Source organism: Phyllobates terribilis, unplaced genomic scaffold, assembly GCF_046119375.1.
Source record: "Phyllobates terribilis strain yellow unplaced genomic scaffold, ASM4611937v1 Scaffold_2__4_contigs__length_985480577, whole genome shotgun sequence".
Taxonomy (NCBI): domain Eukaryota; kingdom Metazoa; phylum Chordata; class Amphibia; order Anura; family Dendrobatidae; genus Phyllobates; species Phyllobates terribilis.
The window spans coordinates 770,254,871-770,279,677 of record NW_027362762.1 but is presented as its reverse complement, the minus strand read 5'-3'; positions in this window follow the sequence as shown (position 1 = coordinate 770,279,677).

Below are 24,807 nucleotides of genomic sequence, written 5' to 3'. Positions count from 1 at the left end.
AGTAACATCAATTTTGCGGAATCATTTCACCACTTTTTTAGCCCATCCTTTGCAAGGCCACAGGAGACAAGAAGTCTGACACATAGTCAACGCCTAGAGACGATGGTACAGGAGTATCTCCAAGTAAACATTGAAGCCACGACTGTGTCACTGGACCCTTGCTCTTTTTGGGCTTCCAATCTGGATAAATGGCCGGAGCTAGCCACTTACGCCTTGGAGATCTTGTCATGCCCCGCAGCCAGCGTTCTGTCTGAACGTGTGTTCAGCGCTGCTGGTGGTGTGCTGACAGATAAGCGCACGCGGCTCTCCACTGATAATGTAGACAGACTCACGTTCATAAAGATGAACAAATCATGGATCCGAAACGACTTTTCTACCCCTGTGTCATCCTGGGGAGAGTAAAAGCTTGATGATTGGTTAAAATCACCCTACCAACCGTTTTAAGCTTTCAAATTACTAATCATGTTTATCTGTATCTTGACTGGAAAATAATTTGGGCTTTGTAGCAGTGTGCAGCACTGATCCTATTAGGCCATCTATACTAAAGCTTCACCAGATTTAAAATTAAAAATAATTTTTAGCTGCATCTAGCCCGGAAAATAATTTTGGGGCTCCGAGATGCGCAAGGCACATAAGTGCCTTCTTGCTGCACTACCTGCAGCATGACCCTCATATTGTCAGAATTCGAAGTAATCATGACTACTGGGTTGCCACACTCTTAGATCCCCCAAACTTTTCGATCAACCTTTTCATTTTAATAAAGACCAAAAAAATGGTCATTTTTGAAATTATAAGCATTAGCAGGTTGTTAGAAACTGAAATCAAACAGTTTTCAACTCAAAACTTTATTCTAGGTGATGTTACATTTTCACATAGGACCCCTTGTTCGAAAGGAGCTTCTGAACTCTCTCGTCCATTGAATTTGTCAGGTTTTGGATGGTTTCTGCTTCAATTGTTTTGCATGAGGACAGAATACCCTCCCAGAGCTGTTGCTTAGATGTGAACTGCCTCCCGCCATCATAGACACTCCTTTTAATGATGCTCCAAAGGTTCTGAATGGGGTAGAGGTCAGGGGAGCATGGGGGTCACACCATAAGTTTGTCCCCTTTTATGCCCATATCAGCCAGAGATGCAGATGTTTTATGTGCAGCATGAGATGGTGCATTATCATGCAGAAAAATGATCTTGCTGTGAAATACACGGTTCTTCTTCTTGAACCATGGCAGGAAGTGCTGTTTGAGAAAATCCACATACATTATGGAGTTCATCTTTAGCGCCTTCAGGGATCCTAAAGGGGCTGACAATCTCTCTCCCCATGATTCCAGCCCAAAACATTACTCCACCTCCTCCTTGTTGGCGCTGTAGCCGTGTTTGCGTGGGGTGTCCATCAACCAGCCATCCTCCACTCCATCCATCTGGACCATCGAGCGCTGCACGGCACTCATCCGTGAACAAAACAGTTTTGAAATCAGTCTTCATGTAATGTTTGGCCCACTGGAGCCGTTTCTGCTTGTGTGAAGTGGATAGAGGAGGTCGACAGGATGGCGCATGCACAGCTGCAAACCTCTGAAGGACCCTGCATCTTGTTGTTCGGGGGACGTTGGAGGCACAAGCAGCTTCAAAAACTTGTCTGCTGCTATGACAAGGCTTTTTTGCCGCTGCTCTTTCAACCTGACGTAATTGCCTGTAGGAAAGAGTCCTCAATTTGCCCTTATCAGCACGCACACGTGTGTACTGTGAATCAGCTACATACTTCTTGATTGCCAAGACACTTCATCCTGATCATCGCACAATGTTGATTGTAGTCATGCCTTGACCTAAACACTCCACAATTTGTTGCTTCTCAGCAGCCGACACATCCTTTTTCTTTCCCATTTTGGCAGAAAATGTAGGCTGCTTAATAATGTGAGAGAGCCTTCTTAAGTAGTCTTGCCTTTCATTGGACACACCTGCCAAACTAATTAGCACAGGTGTCTGCAATTGCTTACAGTGATATAAAGAGCCCTGACACACATCACCATCAATGAGTTTAACTGACAAACAAACAAATTCTTCCCTTATCACTCCTAAACACTTTTTGTATAATAATTTGGAACGCAGTGTACATGTGCTTTTCCACAAAACACCAGTGGTTCACGTAGTGAATCTTACAGTTCTAACTTGCCAACCGTGGTCTGTATGGAGTTGTTCAATAAAGGGCCCAAAATTAAGATAACATAGATGGGAGAGGTCTCTATGAATAGGAATTCCTAAGTATTTGATACCCTGTGAGGGCCAGGCAAAGGGAAAGTTGGACTGGATGGAATCCTATATGGATTTGGGGAGGGAGACATCGAGGGCCTCAGACTTCGCTGCATTGATTTTAAAATTTTACCATGTAACAAAGTGATCTATTTCAGCCATAACAGCATGGATGGATATATGTGATTGAGTGATATATACTAGGACATCATCAGCAAATAGAGAGCACTTGTACTCGGTGCCTCCCACCTCAATCCACCTAATATTGGGGTTATGGCGAATTCATGAGAGCAGGTGCTCCGTCACTAGGATGTATAAGAGAGGGGACAGAGGACATCACTGCCTTGTCCCATTGGTGATTGTGAAAGGTGATGAAAATGTTCTGACGCACCCCCTGGGCCTTGGGACACCCGGAGCCGGACCCTTTTTGGTGGATGCTGGTGGTTGTAATCTTCGTGGCGGCGACCCAGTTCCGTGGCTCAGGGCGGTCAAACCAGTGGCGGAACTATTTATGTGGTTTTCATGTTTAAATGTCCGACTACGCCACCCGTGGATTGCGGTCAGAGTGAACCGCCGCTACAGGGCAGACCACTGAGGCTGGTGTTGTGGGTGCAGCAGAGCGTAGCATAACTCCCCACGGGAGGAGTATAGCCTCAGGGCAGTGTATGCGGAGGATGGGGGTGATGGTGCAGGGCAGCAGCAGTAACGACACGGAGTCAGTGATGCAGTTCAGGGCCTTTACTCACAGTTCTTATTATCCAGACCACGTCTGCAGGTAACGGCTGCCCACGTCGTACTGTGCTCACCACGTGAGGGGCTCAGACAACTCCCAGATAACTTTGGAGCACTTCACAGGACCCCCTTTGTGTGTCCTTTGTCTGGCCTTTCTTACCAACACTTCTGTCCGGCTGCCTCGGGCCTCCTCTTGGTAAACTTGGCGCCAGTTTACCTGACCCTATGTGGTGCCTTCCTAGCGGGTGTAGCGAGGGGCTGCGCCACATAAAATGTCAGAGCCTCCGGTTTCTAGCTGAGGGTCGTTTCCTGCCTCCACTAGTTCGGGGACCGGTCTCCCCCTTTGGCCTGACCCCTCCACGCAAGTGGATTCGGGCGTGCGGTGGCGACTCGCCCGTCCGCACCCCTGGGATCCCTTCATTCCTCGTTCCTGGAGCCTTCTCCGCTCCTCTTCCTTCCTTCTCCCTCTTCCAGGCCTGGGCCTCTGTTACTAGGCCCGCCTCCGGAGCAGAGCTCATGCAGAGCCCCTGCTCCCTGCCACTTCTGCTCAGACTTCTCTGCACTGAACTAAGATGGTGCCCACCTTTTATACTCCCTTCTCAATGCACCCAGGAACTGCTTCCTCCCTGCTCCTGCACTACAGGGTTCCCCTTCCTCAGTGTTCCCTCCCCCCACTCCAGCCAGGGACAGGGACTGTCGTGCCCATCTCAGGGGCATATTGGTCACCCTGCCCCACGGCAATGTGGTGTAATGCATGCAGGTGTCGGGTCCTGATCCACACTCCATCCTTACCTGAGAGTGAGATATCACACCTCTGGGTGAGGTGCAATACGTCTGTAGCAACCGAGCCCTCAGGGTGCTACAGTTCCATTTATCTTCAGCCTAGGTGACGTATTGCGATACAGGGCCGTGATTTTGGCTATAAAAGGGTCCCCTAGACCCCTACCCCAAGCTTTTTAAGAGAATCATATATGGCGTGCCAGGAGACTCTATGGAATGCTTTCTCAGCATCCAACGAGAGTATCTAATTACAAATTTTTAACTGCATCTAGCCCAGGAAATACTTTGTGCCTAGTAGCAGTGTCTGCTAGTGAGCGGATTATCCCGGCTGTTAAGCAAGCTGCACCACCTGTAGTTTAGACACTTAATTTTTTCAAAGGAAATGCTTCGGGACCATGGGATACTTAGTGAAGAGCATCAGGAGGCACCCCAAGGCATAGGGGCTGGGACTGGCAGTAGGATGCCTTGCGGTGGACAGCCGAGCTCGATCCTTATAAAAGCTTTTTAACTGCAGCAGCTTTAGTGGACGCTACTGGAGCTGGAATTACCGCGGCTGCTGGCATGAGACTTGCCCTCCAATAGATCCTTGTAAATGGATTTAAAGTGTATTCATTCAAATTAGAGAGACAATTTAAATTAAAAAGCTTAGAGCTGCCTCCACCACAGGGGGGCTCGCTCGACCCACCAGCGGACAGGCACCAGTATTGGGAGAGGGGGGCTGGCCGTCAGGGTTCACCGCGGCTCTGGCACAAACCCGGCGACACGGAGGTGGCACGGGCAGGAGCGGACTGGCCGTGTCGGCTTCTCACTTTTTGGATTTTAGAAGGGCATGACATGCCTATATCTGTGTCTCCCCCTCCTTTTACTCCTCCACCTCTTTTATTTTCGCATGACTATATGTACTTGTCACTTTTCCATGTGTTAGTTATGTCTTCTGAGCAGTTTGTCAGCTTTTGGACACCTTTGAAGGTGTTTTCTATGTGTTTCTATGTGTTTTTGTTTGCCTGCCATTGGTTTTAACGGTGTTCGAAGGTGTTCGACGAACAGTTCGACGAACAGTTCGGCGAACACACGGGTGTTCAACGAACCGAACCGAACTCGAACACTACGGGGGTGGCTCAACACTAGTAGGGATCTGTGTGGGGTATATGAAATGCGTTAAGTGAGAGGGATAGTTTGGTAAAGTCTACAATGGGAAACGTTAGAGGATAGTGGCAAATATGATGTGGAAGTACGTGGCTGAATGTGTAAGTACAAGAAGAAGGACAAAACAAAAGGTGAAAAGGAAGGAGGGAGGGAGGGGTAAAAAGTGGGGTTAGTGTACTGAGTTAGATAGAGAGGATGAATGAATGAGTAGTAAAGAAAGTGTAGTTTGTCTGTAGATATGTGTGTTCAACTGACCGATTGTGAGTAGATAATGGAGCAGGTTAATGGGAACGTTATGTATTAAGTATACCAGCAGAATATGATCAAAAGTAGAATGAGAGAAAAGGAGGAAATGATAAGCGGGCACAAATAATATTGTCATACAAAATGGACTGAGAACAGTTTGGTAGGGATATAGGTCCAAATGGGTAGAGAGGGAAAGCAAGTTGCAAAGGGTATGTGACAGAGAGATAACTATCCACTGTGTTATCCAGGAGATGTAAGAAGGTTTAGGACAGTAACTGTCAGTGTGCTGGCCGGGTAGGTGCAAGTAAATGGCATCGGTATGCAGCCGGGTGTGAGTATCATCCTGTGTTGACTAGTTAAATGTGGTGAGGATACGCATCGCTGGTTGTGACCAAAGATATTATGGTGATGCACAGCGTGGATGTGTGCATTTCCATGGAGAGTGCTGAGGTGCATTATGGTGGAGGAAGTGATGTGCACTTAGCGTCAGCACAGCTTTGTCTTTTTTACCACACAATGACGGATGTAGAAAAACAAAACAAAAAAAAATGCTTTTTTTTCCCACAACTTCACCACCCACTGAATATTTTCCTTGTTGCTCAGTACATGGTAAATTGAGTGAGATTAATGAAAAACTACAATTCGTTCGGCATAAAAAAAGACCCTCGAATGACTGACAAAAAGAAAAAAGTTATGTCTCATGGAAGACAAGGAGGAAAAAAACAAAAGTGCAAAAATGAATACAGTCTGTGTCCTTTAGGGGTTGAATACACATTGGTATAAAAAAATAAAGCTAACAAAATATTATTTACTCTAAAAAGCTTCATACGTTTTTGCCTTTTGGAATTTTAAGACTCCCAGGCATAGAGAAAAAATAGTGAAATATTCTTCAAGGTACTACTGTATGATAAGCCAAAACACCTTTTCCTGGTTATTTTTAAGGTCTAGTACATACAATTCTATTAAACTGAATCCTGTAAATTTACTCAGTGTGTAGTAGTAACTTTCGTTTTAATAAAAATGTCTCGAAGGTTGTCTTGGAACTGAAAGGCCACCTTCTTGACATTTAGCAATAAGATAGACTGACAAGTACGGTTTCAGTATATCAGTGCGGTAGTGTGTATATTATGAAACTTTACAGAATAGACATTTTTAAAATGACTCGGAAGGAAGACAAGTTTCCATTGCTCACTTCTTTTCTATTATGCGTTCAACTGGACTTTTCCTTTTATGAGTCAATTGAATGAAAAATGAAACATTTTTGTTTTTTTGCTCTATATGTCTTGCAGAATGTCCTGTAACTTTTAAAAAGAACTATATGATATATTACTAAAGCCAAAAAAATACAGTATGTCCTTCCTTTTAATATCTGAAAAAAAATACACATACTCTAAAAAAATCAAAAGATATTAATAGCTGCACCATTAACCTGCTTAGACCTTATTTTCATTAGCCTGGAAAAGATGGCTAGAAGGAGCAAGACGTGATCTAGCTATGTATGATGCTTTTGCCTTAGCAAATGTCAAATGGAGAGTAAAAAAATATATATATTAATAATTATCTGCATTCATTGTGCTAAAGGCTGCTCTTTAGAAGAGAAAGTTGTGTAAAATTTATGCAGCACAGTGTAAAGTTTTACCTATTCCTCAAAATAATATATTAGAAAAATGGAGATACAAAAGGAAAAGCAATATAAAGTAAATAAAATAATAAACAACTCTAAGAAGTAAACTATTTCTGAACTTCTGGGATAAATAAAAACACAGGTATTCTCTGAAAACACAAGAGGCAGTTTGGCCGAGAAGTTATTTCATGTTAATCACTTTGTATTTACTGCATCTTGAGAAAAGCACATTTGTTATGCAGACTGTGTTCGTGCTTGTAGCTTGATCATTAATGCAGTGCTGCCAGGAGCCGAATGAATTAGCTTGCTGAATACTAAACTAGGAAGCCTATATGAAGCAGTGTGGCAGGATGATACCGGCTAGATTAAAAATTCTTGGAGGCTATACGATTATGTATTATGACCTGTAATAACAGTTGGCTATTTTTAGTAGTTTAGTTTCATTAAGAGTAGATGGCAGATGATGGAGTTTGAAAAGCTGTAATTACTTAATAGCACATCCTATCTTGAAAATCAATACCCTTCATCACATTGCCTATGATGTACCTGACATGTACAAAATAACAGCTATATATCTCTCTACATATGGTCCATCCATGTTATTTTGCTTTTTAATATACATATTTACACTCCAGAATAAATAAAATAACCTTTATATCCAGCATCATGTTGCTTAAGGCAAAGATTAAATACATACAGAAGAATTGATCAATGTGCAATACAGCTGTGCGGTACTGATATGTAACTTTCTATATTATAGAGTGGGGGCATTTTAGATTAAAGTTATTATGTCTCATCCAAAAACACTATTTACCAGCAGGTATATGGTTTATCGGGAGGTAACTAGTGTTAAAATGCATTCTGGATGTCTTACTGCAAGCACAGCTACTGGGGAAAACTAACTTATATCCTCCAGGTAGCCAACTGATGTCAGTCATAGAAGAGTACCCAGAGCAGTTACAGTCACTGCTTACTAAAAGAGTGGCAGCTGTAGACACCCCGGGACACAGTGATTGACAGCCTGTTGTTCAGTGCAACTGATCAGAGCAAGCTGTCAATCAAACTACCGAGGAGTGATTTCAGCCGCTGTCCACAGTATTGTGAGCTGTGACTGTAACCGCTCCATGAATGCCCCTATAGCTAAAAGCAAGCAGACCCCTGGAGAATATTACTTCATTTTCTACCAGTAGCCATGCTTTCAATAAGGAAATCTGGCAGCATTTCTTTATTTTTTTTTTTAGTTTTACTTCACTTGGATTTTTTTTTCCCCTTTTTCCAGCAAACCTTGTGATAAAATGGATGGTTTTATTAAAAAGTGCAACTAATCCTTCAATTAAAGCCCTCATTAGGCTTTGTCAGCCAAAAAATAAAAAAGTTACTGCTCTTTGAAGAAAGGAAGGGAAAATTAAAGCTCAAATGCAAAGGGATGGTCAGAAATGCAAATAAATTTTCATCCTAAATCCATATCTATTTAATGCCATTCTATTCTAAAACTTTTTCTAGTATTCTTGAATGAAAAAATCCCTATCCTTCCTTAACTACTCTATCTAACTATTTTTCTTTTTTTTCCTACTTCCAGTGCATGATGAGATACTGAAAAAAAGGCATCATCGATGACCTTCGTTGGTCTCTGCAGGCCAGTTATTCTGACAACATGCGCTGGCAGTGCGCTCTGTTGTTGGTTCATTATGCTGATCTTTGCTGGCGAGAGAGCGTGCTGTATTTGTAAGCATCGCACAGTGAACAGGGACTAGCCCAGTCCCTGAAATGAGCGTCACTGATGATACTTCATTTCAGTGAGTATCCCAGCATGCACTGAGACTCTCAAACAAAGTGTCATCAAAAAGGAAGTAGGGAAAAAAGCAGATAGATAATGTAGTTAGTTAAGTATAGGTAAATTTTAATTAGAATACAGTGGGTGCGGAAAGTATTCAGATCCCTTTAAATTTTCCACTCTTTGTTTCATTGCAGCCATTTGGTAAATTCTAAAAAGTTCTTTTTTTCTCATTAAAGTAAACTCTGCACCTCATCTTGCCTGAAAAAAACAAATGTAGAATTTTTTGCAAATTTATTGAAAATGAAAAACTGAAATATATTAACAGCTTAGATTATGGGATTAAATAGATAGGGATTTAGGATGAAAATTAATTTGTATGTAGGACCACCCCTTTAAAGGGTTAAAGACAGGATTATATTATTCTAACTGAAGCCAAATACAAATCTGCAAGGTAAATTGAACATAATTATTCACATAGATTTATTTTAGTTGTCATTTTGACTTTGAAAATGGATTCTCTTCATACAGCAATATGGTCTGAGACAGACGAGCTGGATCTACAGGATCGGCCATTTATATGGATACAACTAAATTTAATGGGAATAGTTGGTGATATCAACTTTCTGTTTGTGGCACATTAGTATATGGGAGGGGGGAAACTTTTCCAGATGGGTGGTGACCATGGCGGCCATTTTGAAGTTGGCCATTTTGGATCCAACTTTATTTTTTTCAATGGGAAGACGGTCATGTGACACATCAAACTTATTGAGAATTTCATAAGAAAAACAATGGTGTGCTTGGTTTTAAAGTAACTTTATTCTTTCATGAGATTTTTACATGTTTATGACCACTTATTAAATGTGTTCAAAATGCTGCCCATTGTGTTGGATTGTCAATGCAACCCTCTTCTCCCACTATTGACACACTGATAGCAACGCTGCAGAAGAAATGCTAGCACAGGATTCCAGTATCCATTGTTTCAGATGCTGCACATCTCGTAACTTGATGGTATGGTGAGGTATATGGAGTACAAAGATAGTGGGGCCATTCTTCATCAATGGAAACCTCAATGCCACTGGATACCTGAAATTGCTACATGATGATGTGTTGTCCTCTTTATGCACTGAAAATGGCACTTTCCATAAGTTTTTCCAACAGGATGGTGCACCACCACATTATGGGTGTCACGTCCGAGCATTCCTACATGAACAGTTTCCTGGAAAGTGGATTAGTCATCGTGGGCCAGTTGAATGGCCACAAAGGTTTCCTGATCTGACCCCCTTAGACTTTTATCTTTTGGGTCATCTGAAGGCAATTGTCTATGCTGTGAAGAAAAGAGATGTGCAGCATCTGAAACAACGGATACTGGAAGCCTGTGCTAGCATTTCTTCTGCAGTGTTGCAATCAGTGTATCAAGAGTGGGAGAAGAGGGTTGCATTGACAATCCAACACAAAGGGTAGCACTTTGAACACATTTTATAAGTGGTCATAAACTTGTAAAAACTCATGAAAGAATTAAGTTACGTTAAAACCAAGCACACCATTGTTTTTCATATGAAATTCTCAATAAGTTTGATGTGTCACATGATCCTCTTCCCATTGCAGGGGCATTGCTTGCAGCGTAGGCCAAGCTAGCAATGTACTTTGAGGTATAAAGTTGAGTGATTTTTATTTGGGTGTCATCACACAAATAATATGCTTTATTAATCAGATAGAGACTGTGGTAAGGTACTGCCTGAGATCACCTAACATTGACTAGTGATTGGTAGATACCAGTTCTACACACTCTGCAGAAAAAATGAGCGATTACAATACAGTTAAATGTACTGACTCCCAGACAACCACATTTGTCTGATGATTAAAAGTTCATTTTTCTTTTCATTTCCATCAGGTTTAGACTGACTGATATCACGACAGCACAGTTCCAGTTGAGACTTTTTTAGCTTCTCATTTCTGCAGCCTCTACAGCCACACAAATACATTTAGCATTCAGACCAAGCCAGACCCCTTAATTAATTCAGAACTTAGGCCAGACCACCTTAAATCATTTAATTAATAGCATACTCCAAACCAAGTTAATACAAGTAAATACTAGACTGAAGACCTAATTTATTTTAAATAACTTTATGACCAGTAAGAGATGCAGCATGGGTAGCTTGGAACAGAATGTAGATGCAGGACACAGAGAAGAGCATTCCAGAGTGAAGGTTTACAGGTGGGGGTCACAGGGGCTAATTGTGCACAGTTCAGTGGTCGCTAAGGTGTAGAAGGTGTAGCTCCTTCTTTATATTGCAATTGCCATTCCTGGATTAATAAAGTTACATATTTACTGTATTTAATCCGCGATTACATTGTACCATTGGTGTCATTGGGAGTGTAATTGGTGGCAGTCAGATCAGACATGGTGAATGAGAGGGTTCGACAAGATTGTTCCACTAATAATTCTAACTGACATGGAGCCATATACTGGACTTACATTAGCAGACCCAGCATTTGATATCTAGCACGTAATGCAAACGTCGCATATTCATACAGTATGTGGGCCACAATTTCTGGACCTGCTTTGGGTCCCCTGAACAGAATGAACCACCCTCAGAGGCATACATGAGGCTGTTTAGTTCGGAGCAGAAGACTTGATATGGAACTCATGGTCTGTGCATTGTCCGTCAGACCACACAATTTGGACGTGTATAGCAAGCCTAATAGTAAAAGGGTGGGGGAATTTGTAAGATTTTCAGTTGAGTTTTCCAATTAAAGAATGGCAACTGTGTGTTTCTTTCTTTGCCATAATCAATATCTAGTACATATTGAATCTTCACAGATCCATTGTACAGCATTGTCTTTGTCTTCCGGGCTGGAAATGTACCTCTAGATTTTAGCTGCTATGGCATATTGTGACCTGAATCATATGACGACAATGACAGTATCACCAATTATGTTTTCATGGAGATCTCCATGACAACTGGCCTGTTATTACATGGACAGTTATTTATCTGAATTTATGGCATGTAATACTTAGTTTGGTTTTGCCCTCAGAAATCAGCTGTGTAATTGCTGATGGCCTCTTTTGAATGGTTGTTTCTGATTAAACAACCTCTTTAAATCAAATTCCATAGAAAATATTTAACATGAGAGCATAGGAGTGACAGATGGCTGATGGATAACATACATCAGAAGCAATCCAGTAAATAAATATATATGCTAACATATATATTTTTCTTAACATGGAAGCCTATGGTGACAAATGGCAAAAGTGGGACATAGATTTTTATTTTTGACCATACATATTGGGAAACAATATGTCAGTTTAAGAGACATGCTAACAAAGGACATAACTGTATCTGTTAAACATATTTTATATGTATGTTTATCGGGGAGTTTTGTTTGCTGTAAACTGTGTGGTATAAGTGACAGATAGAGATGAAAGAATCTCTCCAAATGTGTTTCAAACAGACCCAATTGGTGAGCTTGCACATCATAAGGTGACAGGAAAGGTCCAAGGACAATTTAGTATAATGTGTTTTTTGTTTTTTTTTAACCCCTTCCAAATTTTGAAAAGGATCCGAGATAATGGCCACTGACTGTCCTTCATTTTGTTGAATATATACTGTCAAATTCTAAAAATTTCTTAACACATTTGACTTGTTTCAAATCAATTTGCTCATATTTAGTAACAATTAACTCTATATGTATGTATGCTACTTTGACTCTTAAAATTCATTTTTTCCATCCATTGATAGAGATGTATGAGGACTTGTTTTTGTGAGATGAATTGACATTTTCATTGAGTTCACTCGTATAACTGTATATATATAGTGGGGAAGATAAGTATTTGATACACTGCCAATTATGCAAGTTTTCCCACCTACAAAGAATTGAGAGTTCTGTAAGTTTTATCGTAGGTACACTTCGACTGTGAAAGACAGAATCTACCATAAAAATCCAGAAAATCACATTGTATGATTTTTACATAATTAATTTGCATTTTATTACATGAAATAAGTATTTGATACAATAGAAAAACAGAACTTAATATTTGGCACAGAAACCTTTGTTTGCAATTACAGAGGTCAGACATTTCCTGTAGTTTTTGACCAAGTTTGCACACATTGCAGCAGTGAATTTGCCCTACTCCTCTACTATTGGTTTCTGGTCTGGAGGCTGCCTAGGCCACTCCAGGACCTTGAAATTCTTCTTATGGAGCCACTCCTTAGTTGCATTGGCTCTGTGTTTCGGTCACTGTTATGTTGGAAGACCCAGCCACAACCCATTTTCAATGCTCTTACTGAGGGGAGGAGGTTGTTGGCCAAAATCTTGTGATACTTGACCCTTTCCATCCTCCCTTCAATACAATGCAGTCGTCCTGTCCCCTTTGCAGAAAATCACCCCAAAGTATGATCTTTCTCCCCCCATACTTCACGGTTGGGATAGTGTTCTTGGGTTTTTACTCATCCTTCTTCATCCTACAAACACAGTGAGTGGAGTTGATACCAAAAAGTTATATTTTGGTCTTATCTGGCTCCCATGCCTCATTTGGATCATCCAGATGGTCATTGGCGAACTTCAAATGGGCCTGGACATGTTCCGGGAGTGAGCAAGGGGACCTTGCGGGCCCTGCAGGATTTTAATTCATGACGGCGTAGTGTGTTACTGATGGTAATGTTTGACACTGTAGTACAAGCTTTCTTCAGGTCATTGACCAGGTCCTCCCATGTAGCTATGGGCTGATTCCTGACCTTTCTCAGAATCATCCTTACCCCACAAGGTGAGATATTGTATAGAGCCTCAGACAGAGGAAGATTGACAGTCATCTTGTGTTTCTTCCATTTTCTAATAATTGCACCAATAATTGTTGCCTTCTCAACAAGCTGCTTGCCTATTGACTTGTAGCTCATCCCAGCCTTTTGCGGGTCTAAAATTTTGTCCCTGGTGTCCTTAGATAGCTCTTTGGTCTTAGCCATAGTGGAGAGGTTGGAGTGTGATTGATTGTGTATACAGGTAACGAGTTCAAACAGGTGCAATTGATATACAGTACAGACTAAATGAGAAGGTGTGTCCAAACTTTTGAAGATTTTTCTGTATTTTCATAACTATGAAAATTGAGCATTCACACTGAAGGCATCAAAACTATGAATTAACACATGTTGAATTATATACTTAACAAAAAAGTGTGAAAAACTGAAAATATGTCTTATATTCTAGGTTCTTCAAAGTTGCCACCTTTTGCTTTTATGACTGCTTTGCACACTCTTGGCACTCTCTTGATGAGCTTCAAGAGGTAGTCACCGGAAATGGTCTTCCAACAATCTTGAAGGAGTTCCCAGAGATACTCAGCACTTGTTGGCCCTTTTGCCTTCCCTCTGCGGTCCAGCTCACCCCAAACCATCTCGATTGGGTTCAGGTCTGGTGACTGTGGAGGCTAGGTTTTCTGGAGTAGCACCCCATCAATCTGCTTCTTGGTCAAATTGCCCTTACACAGCCTGGAGGTGTGTTTGGGGTCAATGTCCTGTTGAAAAATAAATGATGGTCCAACTAAACGCAAACAGGATGGAATAGCATGCCGCTGCAAGATGCTGTGGTAGCCATGCTGGTTCAGTATGCCTTCAATTTGAATAAATCCCCAACAGTGTCACCAGCAAAGCACCCCCACACAATCACACCTCCTGCTCCATGCTTCACGGTGGGAACCAGGCATGCAGAGTCCATCCGTTCACCTTTTCTGCGTCGCACAAAGACACGATGGTTGGAACCAAAGATCTCAAATTTGAACTCATCAGACCAAAGCACAGATTTCCACTGGTCTAATTTCCATTACTTGTGTTCTTTAGCCCAAACTTGTCTCTTCTGCTTGTTGCCTGTCCTTAACAGTGGTTTCCTAGCAGCTATTTTACCATGAAGGCCTGCTGCACAAAGTCTCCTCTTAACAGTTGATGTAGAGATGTGTCTGCTGTTAGAACTCTGTGTGGCATTGACCTGGTCTCTAATCTGAGCTGCTGTTAACCTGCGATTTCTGAGGCTGGTGACTCGGATAAACTTATCCTCAGAAGCAGAGGTGACTCTTGGTCTTCCTTTCCTGGGGCGGTCCTCATGTGAGCCAGTTTCTTTGTAGCGCTTGATGGTTTTTGCAACTGCACTTGGGGACACTTTCAAAGTTTTCCCAATTTTTCACACTGACTGACCATCATTTCTTAAAGTAATGATGGTCACTCGTTTTTCTTTACTTAGCTGCTTTTTTCTTGCCATAATACAAATTCTAACAGTCTATTCAGTAGGACTATCAGCTGTGTATCCACCTGACTTTTGCACAACACAACTGATGGTCCCAACCCCATTTATACGGCAAGAAATCCCACTTATTAAACCTGACAGGGCAAACCTGTGAAGTGAAAATCATTTCCGGTGACTACCTCTGGAAGCTCATCAAGAGAATGCCAAGAGTGTGCAAAGCAGTCATCAAAGCAAAAGGTGGCTACTTTGAAGAACCTAGAATTTCAGACATATTTTCAGTTTTTTCACACTTTTTGCTAAGTATATAATTCCACATGTGCTAATTCATAGTTTTGATGCCTTCAGTGTGAACATACACTTTTCAAAGTCATGAAAATACAGAAAAATCTTTAAATGAGAAAGTATGTCCAAACTTTTGGTCTGTACTGTAGGTAATAAGTGCAGAGCAGGAGGTCTTTTTAAAGAAAAACTAAAAGGTCTGTGAGAGCCAGAATTCTTGCTGGTTGGTCGGTGATCAAATACTTATTTCATGTAATAAAATGCAAAATTCCATTATTTAAAAATCATAGAATGTGATTTTCTGGATTTTTTTAGATTCAGTCTCTCACAGTTGAAGTGTACATACATTAAAAATTACAGACCTCTCCATTCTTTATAGGTGGGGAAACTTGCAAAATCGTCAGTATATCAAATGCTTATTTTACCCACTGTGTATATATATACATATATAAAAATCTTTGTGTTGTCAATTTCTGAGACCCATAGTTTTATTTTTCTAGTTATAGGGCAGCATGAGAGATTTTTTTTAATTTTTATAGGGCATGATGTAGTGTTTATTGGCATCATTGTGTGATACATATAACTTTAGGATTTTTTTTATTTTTTTATTATATATTATTTATATGTTTTTTTTTTCTAGGGTGGACTAGATGACTAAAAAAACTCCAATCCTGGCATTTTGATTTTTTTCTGTAATGCTTACAATATCAGTTAAATTATTTTATTGCTTGATGAATCAGAATTTTACATAAACATCAATGTCAAATATGTGTATTTTTTCAGAATAAAAATTGGAGGACTTCTATTTAATTTTTTTACTTTTTTTTACAGAATTTTAAGTCTTCCCAGATGACTTGAACCTGTGAGTTCCAAATCACTGGCACATTGCACTGCAATTCCCTAATATTGCACTATATTGAACATTTACTGATCTTGCGCGAAATCCAGATACAGACTTAATGAGCAAAGGTAGTGGAAACAGGAGCCTTCAGCCGGAAACGAAAATTTAACTGTCCCCACAGATTTAACTATATGAATGTGGCTGTAAGAGATGAACTATGAAATCTACATAGATCTATATCAGTGATAGTATAGGAGTAAGCTCTGAATGGTGCTGTAAAAGGCAGGTCTAAGCCAGCATCCAAAATGGAATAAAATCAATGATGTTTATTTAAATCTTCTTATAACAGTAGTAAGACATATCGCTTAAGGACGGCAAAAAGATAATCTTCCGATTACACATTTAGAGACATTTTGTGGCCCTTAGTCGTTTCATGGGTGGTTGGGCATACCAAAGGCTCTTATGATCAGTGGGGTTCTCTCTCTCTTTTTCACTTCTGTAGAGTGTAAGATCTTATGGATAGCAGGGACCTCTTTCTCTCGCCTATAAATGTAAGCCCTTATGGTCAGCAAGGTTCCTTTCCTCTCCTCTCTACAAGTGTATTTTCTGAGAAATTACAAGGCTTTCAGTATTGAAATCCGAGCAATTTTTTTTACAGCAAATAGAATTTTGGGGGAAAATTTGCCGAAGTTGTCAAATTTGAATTTCTGTAGATCCGTCCATATGCAGTATTAAGGAGTATACAGGCTATCTTAAAGTGATCCATGAAATATAACACAAATTATGGCTTGCTACAGTTTATAATAATACTAAAATATATTAGCATCACACGTTAACTCTTGCAGTGTAGCATTTTTTGCACAAAATGCTCTGTATTTGAATCGCATTTGATTTAATAATATATTAAAAAAATTACTCCTAGAGCTAATGCAAATGTAAGAATTTCTTTAATAACATATGAAATTTTGTTTACTAAGCAGCAAAAGTCAGAGCCATCTTATGTTTTAATAATGTGCATGTGATTCTTTCCATAAATCTAAAGTTAACATGCCTAATGGGTATGTACAAGTGTATTCCTAAAACTTTTTTCTCTTCTGTTTAATTTTGCTCAGGAGAGATAGTTTCCGTTCATCATTTCTGCATCAGATACAGTTGAAAAGTGCATCTTAAATTTTTCAAGGTGGTACAACAAATGTACCAAAGGAAAATTAATGCACTAATGCTTAGTGCCTGTGATAAATGATGGTTTATAAAGGAAGTCTTTCACAAAATTGAAAAGAATTCACTGCTCAGTCAGGAAACTCTTTGAGCCAGATGCCATCTGGTGACAGAGTTTTCCCAGAAATCATGAAAAAAGAAACAGTTTTTCAGTTAAGGTTGAATGATGTTTCTAAATTAGGGACATAGCAAATTTATTTTTTTTCATTTGTTTTTCATTAGACTGAAAATATGCAAAAATTAGAATACTGTCCAAAAGTTTTAGGCAGTTGTAGAAAAAATGCTGCAAAGTAAGAATGATTATAAAATTAGTATTTCCTTTTGTTACTTGATACAAATAAATGATTGCTCAAATGAGAAATCTAAATCAAATCAATATTTGGAGTGACCAGGCTTCACCTTCAAAACATATCTTCCACCGCTTACTTATGATGAAGACTGATAATAATTTACATTGGCTGTATGTCTGGTGTCATTGCCCTGCTGCACAATAATTTTGGAGCCAATTACATGCCTCCCTCATGGTACTGAAAGATACATAAAAGTGTCTGCTTATATTTCTCAGTGTTGAAGACTCAAACAAAAAGGGTAATATTGAGGACTGTAGACAAAGTGGTTTGCCAAGGAAACCTAAGGCAGCAGATGAAAGACACATCATGCTTCCTTCATTTTTAAATAAAAAGATGTCCTGCAGTGCCATCAGCTCAGAACTTGCAGCAGAAAGTGAGATCCAGTTACACCCATCTACTGAAGTGGTCTTCATGGGGGAATTGTGGCTATATCCATACTTTCAACATGGAAATAAGGCCAAGTGACTCGACTATGCACAAAAACAAAAACATAGCAGATATGGCAGTTGTTGCTCTGAACTGAAGAGTAGGGGAAACAGACAGTGGTGTCAAGACAATGAGATCATAAGAAAAGGAAGTTTCTGGCATCAGTGATAAACAGCACAGACAACATGTAACAAACATCCTTTGTGGCCAAATTAACCTTTCCTATGGTCAGTTCTGAAGCAGGTAATTAGAGATGAGTGAACATGTTCAGAAAATATTTTTTTTTTCAAATTCGGCATGAACATTTCACATTCGGATTCGTGATCGGACACCGAAGCATTTTTATTTAAACTCGGCCCAATTTGGCAAAAATTTGGGAAATGTTAGCATTTCCACTACCATAATTATTAGGACTTTGGCTAGGGTAGTGGTTCTGTATGATGAGCGGGGGGGATGAGTTTTGATGAGGTGATAGGGTGGGAGAGTTCAGAGTAGCAGTAACCTTTTTTTTTCTTAATTTAGTGTGTGCAGATTCCGGCAAGCCAATAAGGGTGAAAGAATCATCCACAACGTCCAGACACAAGGGCTTCTGTCATTGGCTGCTGAAGTCACATGTCCCTCTAACATATAAAGAGCGGACATATTGTTTTAGTGCCACCATTTTGTCAGAGTAACAGTGCAGAGAGGCTACTCCTAACGCTGCTCCTGGATACTGAGATATTTGAGATAGTTAGCTACGTGGTTGCTTCTAAGTCAGATAGTTTAGATAGATACAATACTTTGTGGCTGGGAAATTGACCTTCCAGAAGATCAATTGTTTTTGATATTAGTGTGGTCCAGACCGAGACAGCAGGCCACATTTCAGCATAGAACTCTGTTGTGCACTGCTGATATTGTGCTGCATACAGGAGTACACCTTTAAACCTCTAAGTTTTCTTGTTACTACCATGCTACATACAGCAGGCCACATATCAGCTTTTAATTTTTTGTCGGTAAAATTTAGCTGCATCCAGAGCTCGTGCACAGTAAAAAAAAAATCTATTTTTTTCTTGCTAACGTACTACATACAGCAGGCCACATCTCAGGTTGTAATTTTTTGGCGCATATATAATGCTGTATGCAAAACTCGTCCACAGTACAAAAATCTAATTTTTTCTGTTACTAACAAATGAGAGGAGATAAGAAGCCGGGCTGATCCTCCGCGCTGGTCCAGAGACACACAAGGATTAATGTTGAACCAAAACTTTCTTTATTCCTTGGCCTACGCGTTTCGTGGCTACACTGCCACTTCCTCAGGGCTACCAAGTCAATCACAATCCACATATATCTATAATATAACCGGGGATGCGTGTTTCTGTCCGAAGCCTCGATAGACTGCGCATGCGTGACGCGCAGTCTGGCTCCAGAGAGAAGTACGCATCCAGCCGTTACAGGTAAGAGGAGATGTATGGCACCGGAGATCGCGCGGTATGCGTAGACACTGAATGCATACTGCAATCTCCGGCGCCATACTTACATACTTACCTGACAGGGAGGAGCGTTGCCGCGGCGCCTCTCTTCGCTGGAGACCGGGGGCGGAGTGAAGGAGTCGGATCGGCGCGTGCACATAGAGCTATCCGGCGCCATTTTACTGAAGACACATTTACAGTGTGACTTCAGCAAAATGGCGCCGGACAGCGCGGTGCTCCAGCGCCGCACTCCTCCCCCGGCCTCCGGCAGAAGAGGACACAGCAGCGCTGGAGCACAGAGAAGAAAGGTGAGTATAACTGTTTCTTTTTTTCGTATGTGTGTACAGTGTGAAAGGGTGAGTGGACCATGCATATATCAGGATTGGGGGGTGAGGGGTACCACACATACCAGGATTGGGGGGTGAGGGGTACCACACATACCAGGATTGGGGGTGAGGGGTACCACACACACCAGTATTGGGGTGAGGGGTACCATGCATACCAGGATTGGGGGGTGAGGGGTACCATGCATACCAGGATTTGTGGGTGAGGGGTGCCACGCATACCGGGATTGGGGGTGAGGGGTGCCAGGCATACTGGGATTGGGGATGAGGGGTGCCATGCATACCGGGATTGGGGATGAGGGGTGCCACGCATACCGGGATTGGGAATGAGGGATGAGGGGTGCCATGCATACCAGGATGAGGGATACCATACACACCAGGATAGGGATGGGGTACCATGCATACCAGGATGAGGGATACTATACACACCAGGAAAGGATGAGGGGTGCCATGCATACCGGGATTGGGGGTGAGGGGTGCCACGCATATCGGGAGTGGGGGTGAGGGGTGCCACGCATACCGGGATTGGGGGTGAGGGGAGCCACGCATACCGGGATAAGGGGTGCCACGCATACCGGGATTGGGGGTGAGGGGAGCCATGCATACCAGGATGAGGGGTGCCACGCATACCGGGATTAGGGGTGAGGGGTGCCACGCATACCGGGATTGGGAGTGAGGGAGAGGGTGCCATGCATACCAGGATGAGGGATACCATACACACCAGGATAGGAATGAGGGGTGCCAGGTATACCAGGATTGGGGGTGAGGGGTGCCACGCATACCAGGATTGGGGGGTGAGGGGTTCCACGCATACCAGGATTGGGGGGTGAGGGGTGCCACGCATACCAGGATTGGGGGGTGAGGGGTACCATGCATGCCAGGATTGGTGGGTGAGGGGTGCCATGCATACTGGGATTGGGGGTGAGGGGTGCCAGGCATACTGGGATTGGGGATGAGGGGTGCCATGAATACTGGGATTGAGAATGAGGGGTGCCACGTATACCAGGATTGGGAATGAGGGATGGGGTGCCATGCATACCAGGATGATGGATACCATACACACCAGGATAGGGATGGGGTACCATGCATACCAGGATGAGGGATACCATACACACCAGGATAAGGATGAGGGGTGCCATGCATACCAGGATTGGGGGTGAGGGTTGCCATGCCTACCGGGATTGGGGGTGAGGGGAGCCACGCATACCGGGATAAGGGGTGCCACGCATACCAGGATTGGGAGTGAGGGATAGGGTGCCATGCATACCAGGATGAGTGATACCATACAAACCAGGACAGGAATGAGGGGTGCCACGCATACCAGGATTGGGGGGTGAGGGGTGCCACGCATACCAGGATTGGGGGTGAGGGGTGCCACGCATACCAGGATTGGGGGGTGAGGGGTACCACGCATACCAGGATTGGGGGGTGAGGGGTGCCACGCATACCGGGATTGGGGGTGAGAGGTGCCAGGCATACTGGGATTGGGGATGATGGGTGCCATGAATACCGGGATTGGGGATGAGGGGTGCCACGCATACTAGGATTGGGAATGAGGGATGGGGTGCCATGCATACTAGGATGAGGGATACCATACACACCAGGATAAGGATGAGGGGTGCAACGCATACCGGGATTGGGGTTGAGGGGTGCCACGCATACCGGGATTGGGGTTGAGGGGAGCAACACATACTGAGATGAGGGGTGCCACACATACCGGGATTGGGGGTTAGGGGTGCCGCGCATACCGGGATTTGGAGAGAGGGATAGGGTACCACACACACCAGGATAGGGGTGAGGGGTGCCACGCATACCAGGATTGGGGGTGAGGGGTGCCACGCATACCAGGATTGGGGGTGAGGGGTGCCATGCATACCAGGATTGGGGGTGAGGGGTGCCACGCATACCAGGATTGGGGGTGAGGGGTGCCACGCATACCAGGATTGGGGGTGAGGGGTGCCACACATACCAGATTTGGGGGTGAGGGGTGCCACGCATACCAGGATTGGATGATGGGGACAGAATGGGGGCAGAACAAATACAAGGAGGGGGGCAGCACATACCAGCATGGAGGACCATATACCCATAAAAATGCTCGCCACCCGGGTTCAATAGCTAGTATAACATATAATTACACGTGTCACACATGATGTAATTTCCTGTGAAAACGCCCACATTGTACACAGCAAACTCTAAAAACTAAAAGCACTCATAAAAGCTCGCACATTGAACAATTAATAATAAAAGCATGACATTTTTCGCAATGAGATGAATCTCTAGTAAACCACAAGAAAATTTTATAGTATCTTTCAAAAATTAAAATTCTGACATTCACTGGGATCGATCCCATGAGGCAACATTACTCCAAAAATATGTAAGTCATATCATAGCATCAGACCACTAAGCCATATAGCTATCTGAAGTCATCAGATGTAGCCCCGTGTAAAACCACTATAGGGAGTACAAATAAATAAAGAAAAAAAAAAGGGGGGGAATATTAGCTAAAAAATTGTTGTTAGAATTTATATTAGCAGGAATAATACCAGAATCGTATTCTCTGCAACACACTTCATCTTCTGTGTTGCAGAGAATATGATTCTGCTTTTTTTTTTTATTTATTTGTCATGTGTGACACGTGTAATTATATGTTATATATATGTGGATTGTGATTGACTTGGTAGCCTTGAGGAAGTGGCAGTGTAGCCACGAAATGCATAGGCCAAGGAATAAAGAAAGTTTTGGTTCATCATTAATCCTTGTGAGTCTCTGGACCAGCGCGGAGGATCAGCCCGGCTTCTTATCTCCTCTCATTTGTTTACTGATCAGCGGGGTCTCCTGCAGCAGCCATCTGACAGGTGCTTCACAGTTGGTTGTGACTCACACAACCTCAGAAGGTGAGTCAGACTGATTGTGGGACCTGGTATTTACTTTTATACGGATAAAGCCCTATGTGCGCTGTCTTTCCTATCTTCTGTTACTAACATGATACAGCAGGCCATATCTCAGCTTGTAATGTTCTGGCAGTGAAATTCAGCTGTATCCAGAGCTCGTCCACAATAAAAAAAAAAACATTTTTTTTCTGTAATAAACGTGCTACATACAGCAGGCCACATCTCAGCTCGTAATTTTTTAGCACATATATTCTGCTATATACAGGCCTCATCCACAATACAAAAATCTAATTTTTTTCTAGTACTAATGTGATACATCAGGCGACATCTCAGCTTGCAATTTTCTGGCAGTGAAATTCAGCTGTATCCAGAGTTCGTCCACAGTAAAAATAAATCTAATTTTTCCTGTTACTAACGTGATGCAGCAGGCCACACCTCAGCTTGTAAATTTCTGTCGTTGAAATTCAGCTGTATGCAGCGCTTGTTCCTTGGCTCCTGTACCTTTACTAACAGTTTGTCTTGTACCATGAGCCCTCCATGATCAATGAATTCCACCCTGAATTCCTTCACTGTGCGATGTCAGTCAGGAACATAGAGATATTGTTATCCTTCCGCATCCTCCTATGCTTTCCCCTCTTCCTCCTCTTCCCCTGGGAACACCACCTAATCTCGCAGACTATTTAAAGTGTGCTCCAGAATGTAGATGACCGGAATAGTGATGCTGATGATGGCATCGTCAGCGCTAACCATCTTAGTAGCTATTTTGAAAATGTGCAGAAGGGTGCAGAGATCCTTCATCTGTGTCCACACCGCAAGTGTGATTTGCACCACGTCCAGACTACATTGGCCCTGGCTACGCAAAATTACATACTGCACCAGGGCTTGTCACTGCTGCCACAGTCACTGCAACATGTGCATAGTTGAATTACACCATGTCAGCACATCGCATATCAACAGGTCGGCTGGTAGGCCAAAAAATGTCTATAGCAATGCAAGTCATTGACCCGTGTGTTGCGAATGGCGGAAGTGAGCACACAGCGACTGTAGTTTTTGCAGCAGCACATCCAGGCCACGATAGGGCTGAGATATTGCTTTACCACAGAGTTAGTGATGTAAAGTATGCAAAGCACATGTGTGAGGTTGCCCTGGCGTAGAGCCATCACCAGGTTTGCACCGTAATTGCACATGGTCTTCCCTGGCTCCAGGTTCAGTGGAGACAGCCATTGCTCAAACTCGGCATGAATAGTTGTCGACACCTCTTAAGTTGTATAACTGCGATCTCCAAGGCATATTAATTTAAACACTGCCTGATTATGGTAAGCCCTGGTTGCGAAGTACAGAGGTAGGGGAGATTCTCTCTGCACTGTTGGAATGCGTGTCTCATTAAGGCAGAGGCTGAGGATGCAGGTAGAGGCCCTAGAGGAGGTGGAGGAGGCAGAAGCAGTAGAGGAAGTGTTAGATATACAGGTTTGTCTCGCAAGCCTTGGGGATTCCAAGACTTGGTGTCTAGTGGTTTAGTTCTCCATCCCCTGGTGTGTAGTGGTTTAGTTCTCCAACCCTAGGTGTTTAGTAGTTTAGTTCTCCAACCCCTGTTGTTTAGTAGTTTAGTTCTCAATCTTCTGGTGGGTAGTCTTTTAGTTCTCCATCCCTAAGTTCCCTGCAAGCATTAGGGATACCAAGACTTGTGGAGAAGCCCATTTCCCGCCTGCCCCCACAGCCACGAAAGTCACCCAGTGCCCAGTCAGCGAGATGTAATGCCCTTGGCCAGGCTTGCTTATTCAGGTGTAAGTGGTGAAATGCACCTTGTCAGACATAGGTTTTTTCAAGGCATAGGTGAAATTGTCTGTAACATGCTGGTGTAGCACAGGCACATCTTTCTTAGAGAAGTAATGGTGACTGGGCAACTGGTACTGGGGGACTGCAAAGGTCTTCAGCTTTTGGAAACCATCTGTATGCACCAGGCAGAAAGGCAGCATTTCCGTGGCCAACAGATTGGAGATGGTGAAGTTCAAGCTCTTTACTTTGGCATGTGTAGGAGGAAACAATCTTTTACGTGTCCACAACTGCAGGACCGAGGGCTGTATGCTGTGCTAAGAGAAGGTGTAGTAGGGTGAACATGACAAACTGCTGGATTGTGAGAGAGGTGCAGGCGGAGAAATTATGGTGGATTGAGAAAGATGTGCTATGCTCGGTATCTGAGATCGGGCACAAACAGCAGGCATGTCCACTTCCATAA